This window comes from Arachis hypogaea, chromosome 6, assembly GCF_003086295.3.
Source record: "Arachis hypogaea cultivar Tifrunner chromosome 6, arahy.Tifrunner.gnm2.J5K5, whole genome shotgun sequence".
NCBI classification, from domain to species: Eukaryota; Viridiplantae; Streptophyta; class Magnoliopsida; order Fabales; family Fabaceae; genus Arachis; species Arachis hypogaea.
In genome coordinates this window covers 9,564,581-9,582,633 of record NC_092041.1, presented here as the reverse complement: position 1 = coordinate 9,582,633, position 18,053 = coordinate 9,564,581, and the positions used below count along the sequence as shown (strand labels likewise).

The 18,053-nt window shown below is 32.9% G+C and overlaps 1 long non-coding RNA gene across 1 annotated transcript; it reads right to left on the bottom strand.

Annotated features, from left to right (window-relative positions):
- Positions 1 to 3,497: 3,497 nt before the first annotated feature.
- LOC140173328 (uncharacterized) lies at positions 3,498 to 7,462 on the bottom strand. The gene is made up of 6 exons (XR_011861945.1): positions 7,304 to 7,462; positions 7,159 to 7,213; positions 6,933 to 7,070; positions 5,627 to 5,764; positions 5,395 to 5,499; positions 3,498 to 3,702 (listed from the first exon to the last, which is right to left on the bottom strand). It is a non-coding gene; the product is annotated as an uncharacterized lncRNA (long non-coding RNA).
- Positions 7,463 to 18,053: the final 10,591 nt, after the last annotated feature.

Sequence of the window (18,053 nt, the reverse complement as noted above, 5' to 3'; positions counted from 1 at the left end):
TTTTTCTAAACTATTATAATTTGAAATATAATTTAAATTAATTCAATGTAATTTATAATTTCTATTTTAATTTTATTGGTTTAATCATCTTTAACAAAATAAAATTTTAAATTTTGAATATTAAAAAATAATGAACTAAATAATTCATTTACTAGAATAATCAAATTTGTTTACAATAATATAAAAAAATGTTTTATAAAATTCGAAATATATATTTGTATATAAAATGGTTAATTAGTGGCTAATTTTTAGTATATTTATAACATGATTAAATAATTATATATATATATATATATTTTTTTACCAAAGATAGGAAACTCGAACCCGCAACTTCTTAATTGAGTATGGGGAGACTATGCCATTTGAGCTATTATTCATTGGCAAATAATTATATATTAACCATTGTCGTTTACTACATGCACATTAAAATTCCATCATCGAATTAATAAAGAATGAGGTTGAAGAAATTAAAAGTAAGAGATTCATTACTAAATCAAGAACTAGGCATCAATCTACTATCCTTCCATATTAAGTACATATTCCATAATAATCTGATTTATATAGCTAGATACATATTATTGTAATACTTGGCTAATTGCATTATACCGACTCAAAATAATTAAAGAAAATTATCGAAGATGCATGTATCTTGATAATTGAGTACCAGAATAATAGTACTGGTGCTAATAAGAGATGGCTTAAAGTCAATCTTTTTTTTTTAATGATCTTGACGTAGAAAGAAAGAAAAAAAAGGTGGTTTGTTGGCATAAACAGATTGCTTAATTGGTGTTTAATTAATTTAAGGTTTATGTCACGAGGCTTACTCTACAAAATATCAAAAATATTTTTTTTGAATAATATTTATTTAGTCTCACTTTAAAAATATGATTTATACAAAAGAATAATGATTTAATTAAAAGAAATTATATTGTTTTTGATAAAAATTACGTTTTTATAATATGTTAAAATTAAATTCTATGATCAACTATTTAATAGTAAAACAAAACACTTTTATATAAAGACAATTTTAGAGTTTTGATTGGAGTATAATATGATTGTATTTAATATAATCGTGTATGATTAATTAATAATTCATCAAGATTATTAGCATTTGCATTCTAGTTATATATATATATATATATATATATATATATATATATATATATATATATATATATCATTTGCAGTAATTACTTCATTCCTAAAAGAAGATGAAGCTACTACTTGTACTACTAATCATATAATCATATCATCTTTAAATTGATCCTAATTGTTAGCTAAATCGAGTCTTACGTGTAGTTTCTTAATTCAATTCAAGTCAAAGAAAGAAAGAATCTTCAATTCTAAGATGATAGTTAACAATAATAATGGTTGAACTGAACGTGGCGGCGACAAGTTTCAAAATAATTAAAGGAAATTAACAAAGATGTATCTTGATAATTGAATACTAGTATTATTGTACTAGTGCTAATAAGACATGGCTTAGAATCAATTTTTTTTTGTTTTAATAATATTGATGTAGAAAGAAAAAGAAAAAGCTTATTTTTGGTGGATTTGGAGGGATAGGAACAATGACATTTTCCATCAAGATGATTTATGAAATAGAAAAAAAATTATTCATTTGATTAAATATGCTGTTCGAGATTTTTCAAATGTCATTATCACCCAAAAACATATTACTCCTTTCTCTTTGCAATATAACTGGGAACCACCTCCGATGAATGTCTGTAAAGTGAACTGTGATGCAAGTATTTTTTAAAATGAGCAATTAGCTGACTTTGGGTGTATTATTAGAGACAGTATCAAAATTTGGATAAAAGGTTGTTCTGCCAGTATACCTCTTTCTAGTGTTCTCTGTTGTTAGTTTCATGCTATTTGGAGAGGGCTTGTTATGGCTTGGGATTGCGAGTGCAAAGAGGTCATATGTGAAACTGATAATCTTGATGTGTTTCTTTTTGTTTCGCAAGACACAACCAACATGATTAGGACTGACTTTGATCTGCTTGACAAAATTTAATGACTAAGACTACTACTTTTAACAAGCAGGTGTACCTAGAGTGGTTGCTGCCCCCTAATATATTATTAGAGAGGAGTCATACTCTTTCTCTTAGGTCCATTTTCTTTATGTTATTTCCTAAGCATAAACATGTTGATTAATTGGTGTTTAATTAATTTAGGGTTTATTTCATGATACTTAATCCAATAAAAATGTCTAAAATATTTTTTTATGCTGATGTTTATTTAGGGGCAATTTACGTAAATAAAATGTTTGGATTCTAATTTTAAACAAATACAACTTTTGAAAAATGCATTTTTTTATATTTCTATAGAAATCGCTACTGGCAGCAGCGGTTTATAGAAGAACATAATTCACTATAGATAGCCGCATATTACGTGATTAGAGTGCAACACAGAAACCGCTATAGGTAGCAACGGCTTCTGTTGATGGAGAACATGCATAAACCGCTACTGACAGTAGCGGTTTATGTGTTTGGGGACTTGTGTAAACTGGTGGAGACAGTAACGGTTTACGTTGAGGGTGAGTGTCTATATAACGTGATTTATGTTTATATCAAAATTAATTATAGTAAAATAAATATTATTTGAACTATACTACTCAAAATCACTTTTAGATGAAAAATTAGGTGAGAAATTTATTTTTTTTACCAACTCTATCTTTCATTTTCTTCTATAAAAAGAATACCAGTAATTATTACCTTCATAGTGGTTCTTTGTAGTTCTTCCTACTTCTTCATAATTCTTCATTCCAATTTTTTTATTATCAAAATCATTCAGATAACATTTTATTTTTTTTATTATTTTTAGTACTCATTTTCATATTTTAATTTTTATGTTTTTTTATTGTATTTTTTATTTATATGATAAATATTTTTATATTATTTGTGTAGTGTTCTGATTTCTCATATTATATTTCTATATGAGTTTTTTTTATCATTTACTATACTATTTTTTATATGTATGTTTTGTATGAAATTTTTTTATTTTTGTTCATATAATTTTTTATTTATTTTATTGTATTTCTTTTATTCATATGACAAATGTTGTTGACTTTTTAAGTATTTTATTATTTTTATGATATTTTTATTATTTTTTATTTTTTACTATATTGTATTTATGTTGTGTATGAAATTTTTTTATATTTTTATTTAATTTTATTCATATGAATTTTATTTATTTTTTATTGTATTTTTTTTAATATGATATATGTTGTTGGTTTTATAGAATTTTTAGTATTTTTTATCTGTATGATTTTTTTTATTTCGTTGATGTACTCTATAAAAAAGACAAAATAAATAAAAAATTAATTATAAGTAACAATATTGTAACACCCTCACTATCAGAAGTCACGCTTCCGGCTGCGCTACTCTGATAGCAAGAAGTATTACGACTACTTTACATACTAAATACTAAAATAGGAGCCTGTAACTCGACACTGTATCGCTGATTTTTTAAAAACCGAAAATTAATACCTTATTTTAAGAAAAATACAAGCAGTCATATATTCATATACAAGATTCCTTACATAATAACTTATAATATAATATACATATAAAACATACAATTCCTATCCCTCTTGCAAATTTGTAATAACAAAGACGAGAGAAGAAAATAAACTAATTAATACAACAATATATAAACCAAACGCAGTATAACTCTTCTTAATGCTTCTTCAACCGGTTCCTGAAAAGATAAAGCTGTAGGGGGTGAGAACCTAACCACACGGTCTCACCACAGAGTTTCAAAGTTGTCATAAGAAGATATTTAATAAGAAAACTGTTTTCAAACTCAGTAATTATCATTGCCTTATGAACATTTAAAAACCAATAGGTAATCGTTCAAAACCTTTTCAAAGAAATAATGTTTAATCTTTCAGAAATCCGAAACCTTTCCTTTCTTAAAAGAAATTCTCAATCAGAAACCAACCACGCAATCGACAACACAATCTTTAATTCAACACCAAAGTTCAATCTCAAATATAGCACACCAGGACAACCACAGACAAGACAGACAAGGAAAACACAAGTAGGTAGCAGTTGCAGCAAATAGATCAAGTAGCAGTTAAGAACAGTTTAGCAATTAAGCAAACCCAAACAAGTTCAAACCCAAACAAAGCATACAAATGCATATGATGCATGCCTGTCCTATGGCTGATGAGGCTCATCTGTTGGTTATCCAGCCAACCCGACAAGTCTGAATTGTCCTTGGACTGTCCCCCGACGTGCATTCCCAAGAGTCTATGCATAGCTTTTTCTCAAATAATCAATATTGCTCAATGGGGGTAACATTCCCGGGAATTTATATAGTGCCCGGTCACACTTACGTCGTAGGGTCAACAGAGTATCGAGTGTTCAACCTGGTACACGTGGTGGCAAGCCATGGTACTTTATCTAGGGAACCTCATATCTCAGATAATTCAAAGATCATAAGCCATGTGAATAATTCAAAGTTCATATCTCAACATTGTCAACATCATCATCATTCATCAACTCAAATCTCATTTCCAATTTCATTCAAAACCCATGTTTCAAAGAAAATTCTCATCATCCTTCTTTTCATTCCGTTCATTAACACTTCCAATTCAAGACATAATTCCTTCTTTTAAATAAATCAATCTTAAAACATATAACGTTTAAACCAAATCTTTTTAAATAATTACTTCAAATGAAACTTTCAATTAATAAAATTTCGACAGCATCTCCTCTAAAACTCGGACTTTGCCACCCTTTTCGAGTTCCAACCAAACTAAACCAAATACCTGTTAATTATTCAAATTACTTCCAATAACAATTTTCACAACAACCACACTCAACACAAGGAAATTGCAAAATTCAGAATCCAACCAACCAATCCTATAAATCGCAATCTAAATCAACCTCATTCAACAGCATTAATCAATAATTAAGAACTCTCGGTTTTCTCAAATAGTTTCAAACTAAACCGTTCCTCAAACCCTGTTCGAACCATTTCCAAAATAGTAAATTATTCTCAATAAACAAACCGTTTTCAAATATCAAGTCCTTTCCAAATTTGTTTTTAAAATCAAATTTCGATATCAAATCGGGTTCAATATCAAATCAAATTTCAATACTAAACCTTTCCTAAAATCGAATCGTTTCCAAAATTAAACTAAATGTCATTATTAAATCTCTTCCAATAACTCTAGCAAAACTACTTTAAAAACATCAATCAACTAACCAGAATATTCAACTTCCTCAATCGATCAATCAATCAATATAACTAATAACCTCATTCATCCAAAACAACTCAATTCAATTCATAAGACTTACAAAATCACTAAAAATGTATCTTACGCATTAATATCGATTTATAACAACTCTGGAAAGTAAACAAGTTTAAGAAAAGTGCCCCTACCTCAGTTAGTCGAACCCATCAAATTTAAACGCGATGATCTCTTCTTTGTTAATTTCAGCAGCAGTAGCAACTCTAATAGCTCGTTAGTACCATTAATACTATCACCTATGATAATTTCATCAGCAAATAGGGAAGACAGAGCAGCAGTGTTAAACAAAAACATAGGTTTTTGTTACTCAAAATAGAAAAAGACTAAAACAAAATGGAAGCAAAGTAAGGATTGAGGAGTTACATATTCAGAAATAGCAGAATTGGGGTTGAAACTGGAAAAGAGCAGTGCTGATTTGAAGACAAGAACAGAGGAGGCTGTGGTGGATCCTTCTGGTGGTAGCTTGGATGGCGGCAGAGAAACTCGCGATGACCGTATAACCTGGCACAGACAACGTCAGCGACAACTCTCACGGTAAAGGTAAACTTAACGGATAAAGAAGCTGAAGCAGAGTTAGGGCTTACCAACATACATGATCATTAAATTATTCAAGCCAAGTGTCATACATGATCATTCATAATATTTCAGAATCAATTCATCACTTCTCAACTTTACTTCACCTCCAAGTTATCCCCATTTCCTAACTTCATCTAATTATCAGGTGTAATACTAGTATTCATGACTAAAGGAATGAAAATAGATGTTTAGAGGTTTGAAATATAGTTTAAAGCATTAAAAATCATGTTTGCTGAAATAGGGTCTACGCGTATGCGTGGCCCACGCATGCGCATGGGGATGTAAAACTGCAGCTCGCGCGCGCGTCCCTTGTCATCCATACGCGTGGGTGAAAACTTCATGTCACGCGTGTGCGTGGGTCACGCGTATGCGTGGACATGCTTGTTTGCTCTTTACGCGCACGCATGGGACCCGTCGCGTACGCATCGTCAAAAATCCACTCCACACGTACTCGTGGGCGTACGTTTTTAAAAAAATTAAGGCAGATGCAGTAGCAAAGAATCTGTTAAAAAACAGAATAGTTTATAAGTGCAACCTTTCAATTCCCATAACTTCTTCGTTTTACAATATTTTTCACCCGTTCTTCAAGTGACATAAACATCATGAACCCAATTTTTTCATTTCAAAACAAGTTAAAAGCAAATTGAGAGTCCGAAGGCTAAGTTATGCCTTACCGAAGTTCAGCCAAAAATCAACTTTACAAAACCTCTTAAAACTCATTTACATTCCAAAATCTCCATTCCATTCCTTACCAAACTTACCAAACCCAACACCATAAGCCAATAACAAAACTCAACAAAACTTTACACCATTTATCAACCACCATTCATCAATATTATATATGTCAACAAAACCATCAAACCTTCATTCAATATGCTTATAACCTATAATCATCAACTTACCCACATCTCATTGCTTATACCTCATTAAAATGTCTACATAATAATAATCTCTATTACACAATCCAACCACATCATAGATATCAAGTATACTAAGCATTGTACCATTCCGTGCGTTTCAACTTATCTTATGGTCATCTAGCCTAAATTTTCACATAACATTATATATTAAATGCAAAAAACTTAAACCATACCTTGGCCGATTCTCACGTAGCGACCAAAAAAATTCTCTCACAACAAACACAGCTCCAAAACCCAACAAAATACTAAGCCCAGTCTCCACCAAAAATTCAAACGTCCACAATTTCAAGCTCCAATTATTTATTTATAACCTAATACACATTTATAACACATATATATCCAATTTAATACTCAAAATTCAAATTCAATGAAATTAAAATAGAATTATCGTATTCTCACCTTACTCAAACTTCACATAAGTAAAAGTGAATGTTTTTCTCAAACTAATTGGATCCTAAAATATCAAAAAGCAAAGAAATTCAATATCGTACCATACTTTCAAGAATTGGGAGAAAGGAGTGGCTGGGAGTATTTAACAACTTACTTATAAAATTATTCCGGTAGAAACGTAGAGCTCGATGCGGTGGTTACGTGGCCGCAAACGGTGCGACAATCGGAGTTCGAACGGAGGAGTTACAGGATTTAGAAACTACGTAAGGGTTTCGGTGGAGTTTCTCTCTTTTTTTCCTTCCCCGGAAGGCTTCAGTTCGTTTCTGTTGAAATGAAGAAGAGAAAGGCTTAGGTTCATTTTAATAGGTTGGTCCGGTTGGACCGACGGTTCGGTTTGGATTCGGTTCAACCAATTCAATTCGTTCGGTTTAATTTTGAACCGTTTTCTTCGAAGTTAGTGTCAAAATTTTCGATTCGATAAGTTCTATCCTAATTTAATATAATATTCGTATTTCTAATCTTCCTTATTAAAAATTAATTTATTGACTAATTATCTACTAATTTATCGGGATTTACACTAGATATTCTTAAAATGTTAGTGAAAATATGTATTTTAAATTTTAATTTTAAATTTTTTACTATTTTTTATTTTTTATTTATATAGAAACGGATTAACTGATTTAACTAGTGACACACTAATTGAACCAATAACGCAGTAATCTAGTGACTTGACCGATTCGATCACCAATTCGGTTCTGACAACTATGATTGTAATTCAATTATTAAAAATTTTAAATCACTTAAGATTTAAAAAAGGAATTTATCTATTGTCATGGTAATGACAAAATATTAAAAAATTTGTGATATTTATAAATTGTTTTTATATATATAAATTTTTTGCTAAAATTTTTGGCCAACTCAAAAAAATGCTCAAGTTCTGCCGTTTCTTACCAACATTATAGTTGGTTATGCAAATGAAAAAATTAATCAAATTTTATTTTATTAGTTCTTTTAGGATTTGAATCATTTGAAAATTTTTAGTATTTTTTTAGAGTGTACCTAATTTTATTAAAATAATCTTATTTTTTATGGGTATAATGGTATAAGGTAAATTTTATTTTTATGATAAATATCTTTACTAGTATTTTGAATATTTGTAAATAAAAATAATAATTTATCCATAAACAAAAACCAATTGGAACAAATCAATACACATTTCTCAATAACTAGTAGTGCCATGATTAGAACCGGTTCGAAGATTCAGTCCTGAATACTTTAGAGTTAATTTGATATAATTTTATTAGGTCTAGAACTGGATAAGAGTCTCAAAAATAGACTCGATTATTATTTAGGGTCGAATCCGAGTCAAGATAAATCCGATTTTATCCGATCCATATACACTTTAAGGGATTAAAAAATTATATATATTTTAAATTAATTTCAATACTATGTTATATTAATTATAAGCTTATTATTTTATTTTTAATCACATTTGTTGATTTAGAAAATATATCAAAGAAGTATGAAATTAGAATTTAAGGATAAATTTAAATTTAAATATGGATATCAATTTTTTGGTAATAAGTATATTTTTTTTCTTTTTTATAAATAAGTGTATCATAATTTTTTAACATAAAATTTATCAAAATTCGAATTTCATATGGTCTAGACTCAGTTTAATGTAGCCCAAAAATAATGTGATTTAAACATATCTAAGATCGAATAAAAATTTAAAAAATAAACCTAATTATTATTTAGAATCGAATTTGAGTCAAAACAAATTCGACTTCCCTCACTCCTATGTCACCTCTACCAACAACTTTTTCTAATATTTTGCACCCACCTACACGCATATTCCCTATTCTTTTGCTTAGTAACCTCAATTGTTTTTATTGGCCTACATTCTTTTATCCAAATTACAAACTAAATGATAAGAAAATATAGAGATTTTAATAAAAGCAAAGCATTAAAATCTCAGTGAAAAATGATTGAAAGGGTGGAAAGAAGAAGAATAAGAAAGACACTACTAAAAATTTAATAAAAATTTTAATGAAAAATTGAATTATTAGAATTTAGTAAAGATTTTAATGAAAAATTGAATTATTATAATGCAGGATTGATTTTTTTTATTAGATCTTTAAAATACATGTTCTTAGCAACTTAGATTATTGGAAGAAACTTTTTATTAGATATTTAAAGAATTTGTCTTTGACAACTTAGATCAAAATGTTAAAATTGAAAAAACCACCACACAGAATTACCTTAGATTGGATTCTTTAATCTTTTTCATGCAACAAGCGAAATAAATCACTCACCTCACTTAATTACACAATAAAAATATGCATAAAGCAACTGAAAATTGTATTCATTAAAAAAATTATTTAGAAAGACTCACAAAAGTGTTTAAATAGATCCCTAACAAGTCACCAAAAAAAAATAGATCCCTAACAAATTAGTTAAAAGATAAAATAACTTAATTTAAATCTCTTAAAGATAAAATAACTAATTTAAACAGATTTGATTTTATTATATTAGATCAAGTTTGATTTAAACTTAAAATTCTTAAAAATACCACTAGCAGAACTAAATCAAATTTTCTAACAAACTCTAACAATAAAACAAACTAAAATATATGCCTAATAATTTCAAAAATTAATATTAAATTTGTGTCTTCCACTGAATTTGAAAAACACTGTTAGACCTTTTGCTGTCTGATTTAACCTAATAGACCTTATGAATTGTCGTCATTTTAGTATTAAGACAAATTCTTGGTCTCCTTGACGTTTAAGACCGACATGATATAATTCTTCTAGTATTCAGATCTTCGAATGTAATAAAATTATTATTCTATCATTTGTCTCTAAAACAACAAAAATACTCTTCTAAACACGTATTTCATGAACACTTGTCACTAACAACCCTATTTCACATGTTTTTTGGTGAGCCTAAAGTTAGTTTATATTTTTACGGAAAAGCTCTGCATACAAGCCATTAGGGCTTGTATGCTCTACAAGTACATTAAACAAATACGCGCTGCTCCACGTACGTTGATTACACGCGCTATATAACATCCCGCGTATATCTAACTACCAAATTTAAAATATTTGTTTCCTTCTTCGTTTTTGATATTTTGAGATTTGGTTGTTCTTCTTCTCGCGCGTCTTCCCTCCTTCTTCTCCATCGTTCTTTTGCTGTCCTTTTCTCACTGGTATGTTCTTCGTTTACGTTACCTTTTTCTCTCTCTGCAACTCGACCTTTGTTTTCTATTTTGATTTGTTATTTTCTGAAATCAAAGTTTGAACTCGTTTTGAAGATAATGGATCATTCAACCTCTGATTGTCAGCTGAATCCAGGCGAAGTGGATTATGAGTTTGAATTTAACGAATTTCCTGAGGTTTGATTTACATAAGATTAGTATGATTTTTCTTTCAGTAATTGGTATAGCATTGTGTAGTTGAAAAATTGCTGAACATTGACTGTGAAAGTGTTAACATGAATCTGTCCATTCAATGTATTAGTTGTGACTAATTAACTGGAATTTATAGCAGGCGCTCGGGTGTAGATCAATTCTTCTTTGGGTGTATTTTAGCTAGAAGTGTGGGTGTATCTACACTTTACTGGTTTTTTGTTATTTTAATTGAGTTGTTGTTGTTCAGGTGTATTATATCAGACATGATTGGGTGTGTTTTTAGTTTTTGACATGGTATATTCTGCAGCCTGAGTATTTACAGTTTATGGCTTTAAAGGTCATTCTGTAGTTGAGTTGTTGCGGCTCGGGTGTATCATATTAGACATAATTGGGTGTATTTGAATCATATCTATGGGTGTATTTACAGTCTGACACGGTGTATTGTGCAGCCTCTCTCGGTTGTTGATGACGAGCTTGTTCCGAAGGTCGGAATGACCTTTACCACCCTTGAAGATGCTGGAAAATTTTACAGGGACTATGCCAAGGCTGCAGGTTTCTCTACAAGAGTTCGGTGCACAAATAGGAAGGGAAACGAGATTAAGAATCAACTGATTACATGTAGCAAAGAGGGAAAATAGAAATCTAAAATATCTCCGACCGAGAAGACCAATCCGACAGCCGGTCTAAACTGTCCTGCAAGAATTTATATACACACATTGAAGGATGTCGGTGCTTGGATCATTTCAAAGGTTGTGCTGGATCATTCACACCCCTGCTGTCCAAGCAAAGCAGAAATGCTCAAACAGCACAGGGAACTAAGCATGTCCATTCGTCGTACGATAGAGAATAACGAGGAGGCCGGTATCAGACCAAGCAAAACCTACCAATCATTTGTTGCTGCTGCCGGGGGTCACCGCGAGTTAAACTTTATCGAAAAGGACGTGAGGAATTACATTACCAGGGAAGTGCAGAATGTTTCCGAACAAGAAGATGCAAAGGAATTCGGGAAATATTTCTTAAGAATGAAAGAGAAGAATCCGAATTTCTTTTTTGAGCTCGAACTCGAGGAGGATCAATCGATTAAGCTGGCTTTTTGGGCCGATGCAAGAAGCAGAGCCGCCTTTGAGTATTTCGGAGACGTCATTTCATTCGACACCACCTACAATACAAATAGGTAACAAACTGTCCCTGTTTATGATGCTAAATTAATTTATTTTTACGAATCCGCAGCAGAGGTGTATATTGGCTGTTTCATTGGGTGTATTCGAAGCATTTGTTAGGGTGTACCTAATGATTTTGCATTCTGGACCATGGTAATTTGTTTCAGGTATAATTTGGTCTGTGGTTCTTTTGTCGGGGTGAATCACCACGGTCAGTCAACACTTCTCGGATGCTCTTTGATGAAGAACGAAGAAATTGAATCATTCAAATGGTTATTTCAATGCTGGCTTTGTTGCATGGGAGGAAACGCTCCGAAAGGGTTTCTCATCGATCAGTGCGCTTCAATAAAAAGGGCTTTAGAGGCCTGTATGCCAACAACAGTTCACCGTTGGTGTATTTGGCACATCATGAAGAAGATTTCAAGCAAATTAAATGGGTACAAGGGACATGCGGATATCGAACAAGAAATGAGCCATGTTGTTTGGAACTCTCATAGCAAAGACTCATTCGATAGGAATTGGAACGATTTTCTGCTAAATTTTGGTCTTGCGGACAACAAGTGGCTTTCAGGTAATGTGTTTTTAAAATCTGCAGCAGAGGTGTAAATTGTATGTTCTCTCGGGTGTATTTTATAGTCTGTGTTTGGGTGTATTATGCAGATCTGTACGAAGACCGTCACATATGGGTTTCTATCTATCTGGATCACCACTTCTGGGCAGGGATGAGAAGCACACAAAGGAGCGAGAGCATGCATTCATTTTTTAACAAGTACATCACCCGGAACAGCTTGCTTATTCAGTTCGTCAAACAATACGATAATTGCCTCGGAAGCAGGGAGCAAGCAGAGAGAGAATCAGACGCTGCAGATTTTCATACGGTCATACCGTGTGCAACCAAATCCTCCATTGAAGCTCAGTTTCAAGATGCGTACACTCATGCAAAGTTTAGGGAAGTCCAAGCGCAATTCAGAGGAAAGGCGAATTGCATCACCAGATTAAAGAATTCCGCTCTAGGCTATTCAATATACGAAGTCGGAGAACAAGTTTCCAGCTCAATATTCAACAAGTTCGCTGTTACCTACGACTCAGTCGCAGCCAAGGTAAAATGCCAATGCTTATTATTCGAGTCGAGAGGGATACTGTGCCGTCACGCACTAAGCGTGTTAAGCTTCGAACAAGTAAGCCAAGTGTCCCCTAGATATATACTGGAACGATGGAGCAAGAAGGTAAAGAGGCGACACACACATCAAGAGCAGCCACGACGAGCCACTAATGGAGCCAAGAAGCAAGAGGTTCGTCCAACTGGTTTTTCATTCGCAAAATATTTGCGAATTTGCCTCCGAATCGGAGGAGCTGACTGCAATTCTACACCGTACGTACGATAACATCATGGCCGAGATGGAAGCATTAAAAGCCAAAAGGAAGGGGAGATCTTCTTTATCCCACGAAGATGCCAACTTGGAATCCGTTAACGAGCTTCAAAGCCCGCCAAGGATTCGAACAAGAGGACGTCCAAAAAACAGGCTAGGTTCAAAGCTAGAGAAACAGATTGCAAATGCCACAAAGAAGAAGAAGACGAAAGTTTTAAGCGAGGTACAAGGAAATGTTCTTTAAATTTGTGGCAATTGAGTTTATTTTTGTCGTTAATAGTTTATCTAATGTGTGAGTGTTATATTCAGATAAACGTGTTTGATGCTGCATCACCGGCGCATTCAAATTCCAACCAATATCAAGGACACGTTATGAATTATCAGCTCAGGGTACCAGCGGCAGGGGATAACTCTTTGGGTGTATAGTTTTATAGGATATGGGTGTAAAAGCTCTGTTTCTTTTGGGTGTATTTTTGTTAATTCACAATTTACATATAGACACATATATAGATACATATAGAACAAAAGTTGTAAAAATTCGCAGGTTATGGGTGTATATTTCATTTGATGTTTTTCTTCATATTTTAGTACATGTAATTCATACATTTTGAGTACATCGCAGACAGTTGGGTGTATAGTTTACGCAATCTTGGGTGTATTATTAGACTTGCGTTGGGTGTAACAGTTTATAATTTGCGGTCACCACCTGTAATACAGTTTTTAAATACATCACAGACAGTTTACCAGCACAGATAGTTTAACTATGGGAAAAAATATACATGGAATAGAAGTTGTTGATAATTGGTAAATATTTACATCATTTGTTTAAATTACAAACTACGCAGCAGTTGGATTACCCAGTTTCTATATCAGCAGAATTAATCTGACAAAACGGACTCAATAATATAGAGGATGGCTTCGACAGCCTTATAGCACTACTCTCTCTAATTGCCCGATCTCTCTGTTTATTCATCTCACTGAATAGTATCCGGGAAGCATACTCCACTCTATAGTGGTCCACCTCCTCCTACAATTAAAAAGTATATTCTGTTTAAACAGCAATATTAATTCAGTAAAGTAATACAGAGTTATATAGTTCTAAAGACAGTTACCTGTGGCCAATTATCCCATTCATACTTCCCCTTTTTGATGTTTTCCGGCTCAATTAACTCAAGCCACTTCATAACGTAGATAGCGTAGTCATAGCTGAAAACGAAGAAAATAAATTACAAATCTCATTTAGGAAAATTTAATGTTCAGACTCACAAATTTATACCTTGTTTTTTGCCCTGATATTTTAACATATGATGCTTTAATTTCCTTTTCCTTCTCGCCTTTCTCCAGAGGTTTCCCGCCGGCATATGTTATCAATCTTGAAAATACATATCCCTTAAATACCAAAACAAATCAGTAATACACCCGAATGAATGCACAGGATACACCCAACTGAATATGAAATATACACCCAACACAACCTTCGAAATAGACCTATCTATTAAAGTAAAGAAGACAGAGGCAACTTACAGTGAATTTATTAATTTTCTTTCTCTCATCGCTTGGAGCTTTTTTGTGTAGCGGGTCAAGTATTTGACATTTCTGCTTTGTTGTATTTATCAGCCATAACCACCAATGTCCCGAGTGGCAAACAGGAGCAAAAATCTGAAGGATTGTCACATTTCAACAGTGTGTTATTTTATTTGGCATATAAGTAAATAAATAAGTGTACTAACAAATTTAGCAAACGAAAACTTACATATGGATGCAAACTTAATTTTTTTCTATCTATGAAGTGAATGAAACTCGGGTAGGCTTCCACCCTGAATTCCTTTTCCGTTTTCGGGGATATGTATTCCCCCTTTGGGTGATCCGAAAGTACCACGCTCTGCAAGAATTGCGAAACAAGAAATGAAATACTGAAAATACACAACTTACACCCAATCGAACCCAAAAAATACACCCAAATCAATGCAGAAAATACACCCAAAGTTCGTAGAAGTAACACTTACCACAATATCGGGGGAGAGACAGTATATTTGTTCCTGAAACCTCTTTTCATTTTTCTGGTTTAGGACGAGGCAGATGGCAGATACAATCTAGAAATATATGCCGAAATCAATTTTACATTAATAAACATTGCAGTTTACTTTGGTGTAAAAACATTAATGTTAGTCTAATATTACCTGAGATTCTATATCACTTTTTGCCTGGGGGGATGCAAGGTGCGATCTGATCAAAATGTATTCTCCTTTGCCAATCAGATTGCAAATCTCCTCATACTCGTCAGTATTGCCATTTGCGTCTTCCTTCAGTCTCGTCCCCCAGATGTAGCACTTTTGTTTCATATCATCTGTAATTTGATTTATTCCCCCTGGAGTTTCAAACTTTGCAGAACTTTCTCCCTCAGTCTCCCTCTGAATTTGTGGACTTTCGTTTGTTCCCTTCGCCGCATTGCTTGCTAATTTTTGGACCAAAGTGTCTAATTGTTCTAGCATACTTGCAGTTTCTGGAGATTTTTCCCTTTCTGTCTCCTGCGTTGACGCCCCCTCCTGGCTTGAATCAGTCAGTCCAAGGCTGAATGATGGTATCGCTGAATCTGTTTTAGGAACATAAGTTGCTGTCCGTGCCATCATCAACAGGGCAGCAGCGTCTTCTGCGGCTGGATGACTGCGTCATGATGTATAAGAATAAGAGTAAGAATAATAATATACGGATGATAAGCAAAGATTGATTTTAGTCTGATGAACTTACATTTTAGTTGGAGCTGGGGGAAGCGTGGGTGTGGTTTGTTGAAGTTGCTTGGGGGATTCAGGAGTGCTGCACAGTAACACAAAATTAATCATGGCATTAAGAAAAAATTGATCAGGAACAATATACACCCAAACTGTATGCAAATATACACCCAAACCCTAAACAAATATACACCCAATACTATTTCTTACTTTTCTGTAGTCCCTTCAATCCGTAGCATAGGGGTTGGTTCGAAATCTGTCTCAGGGGTTGTTTGGGATGCCGGCACAAAAACCTGGATCGGGACTCTAAACAAGAAGAAAAATGAAAGGTTAACAACGCCTTTGAAAATAATAAGGTTATAAGGTTGAAATATTCTTGGAAAACTCACATTGCAAGCGCTTCCGACGGTGTTTGTTCCCTCACAACCATCATATTCGAGTCAGTCGGACTCAACCTAAAATAACTCAAAAAAGGTCAAAAATACACCCGAACAATTCAAAAAGAAGACAGACTTTGTTTTTTGAGAACTTACATAGTTGCAGTTTTTGCTTTTTTTTGCTGCCTTTTTTTTCTTGAATAAAATAATAAAGGGCTTTTTTTTCTAAAAAAAATATATACAGAATTAGAAGTAGAATGTAATAGAAGAACAAAAGTAACGGTTATTTGAAAGAGAAATTACATGCTCTGTGATGGCTGGTTTACGCTACTCTGTTCTGTGCGTCCTTGAGAGGAAGGATCATCACTTCCAAGTTCACAGCCGGTAGTCTAAACAGATTTCATGTTATTCAGACAAAATAAGATACAGATATAAAATACACCCAAATGAATGCACAAGATACAACCAACCGAATGGACAATATACACCCAACAAAACAAACGAAATATCCCTAGTAAACAACACACACCCAACTTGATCCACAAAATAAACCCAAATGTTTCCAGAAAATACATCCAAATCATGATAACAAGATTTTATTAAATAATAAAGGTTCTTACGTTTCAGAGGACACATAGCGACCTTCTGTCGATCGCAGGTCAGCTTGGTTCTCCCTGGGAAACAAGATACAATTATTAGCAAACAAAACACACCAAAATCTCAAATACACAGCCCCGCAAGACATACCCCTCCGCAGTAGATTTATCAACGTTTCCCCTTAGCCATTCATCGATTTCGTCACTTGATATTCCATATCTCTCACTACATTCATAAAATAAGATGTTAACAAAAATAATTACGATGATAGACCGTAATATAGCTTACGAGGTACTGTACCCGTCAAAGTATTGATCTTCTTCAGGAGGTGAATCCTCCACAACAACTTTTTTCTTTTCTTGTTGTGTTCTGGGTGGAAAAAAAAGAATACCAATCAGAAATAAAAAATTAATTTTATCACAGAATATTAATGAAAGAAGTGCTTACTCTTTTGGTGTTGTTTTTGTTTTTTTTCTTTTTCTTCTCCTTCTCCGCAGGTGATGATTCTTCACTCCTATAAGTTAATAATAGACACTTCAATTAATACACGAAATCTTTATAATGAAGCCAAAAGAAAGGAGTAATAATTTCAGGACATTACTCATCACTTGGTTCAGATTCAGATTCTGAATCAGAATCTGGCTCCTCTTGCCTCTGCTTTCTTTTTCTGGAGTCCATTCTGGAAGGCAAACAATCATCATTTAGAACATACTAAAAATACACCCAAATGAATTCACAAGATACACCCAACTGAATATTAAATATACACCCAACGCAGCAAATGAAACACACGCTGCTTAATAAACTACAAACACCCAACGTGATCAAACAAAATACACCCAACTCGAAAAAGAAATTACACCCAAGTATGGTTCTTACTTTTTCCCCTTTTTGCTGGGGTGTCTTCTTCCTGAATCCTCTGAGTCTTCTTGAGCCTCAGACTCAGAGGTAGAAGTGTCACTGTCAGTAGTTTCTGTCTCCGAAGACGAAGTTGGACTCGCCTTCCTTTTTTTTGTTTTTTTTATTTCTTGTTTTTTTTCTTTTTTTTTCATTTTTTCTCTTGTCTCTGCGATCTTCAGAATCCCCTGAAACATGAGATATTTTAGTTAGCAACATTCAGGTAAATAAAATACACCCAACTTATTATGTTTACTTACCAAAATTTCCTGTCTTTCTGCAGACATTCTTTCCACCAACTGCTCCTTAGTCCAGTTGGCAATCCAGGGCTTTGGTGGTCTTTGAGTCCTGTTTTTGCCTTTGTT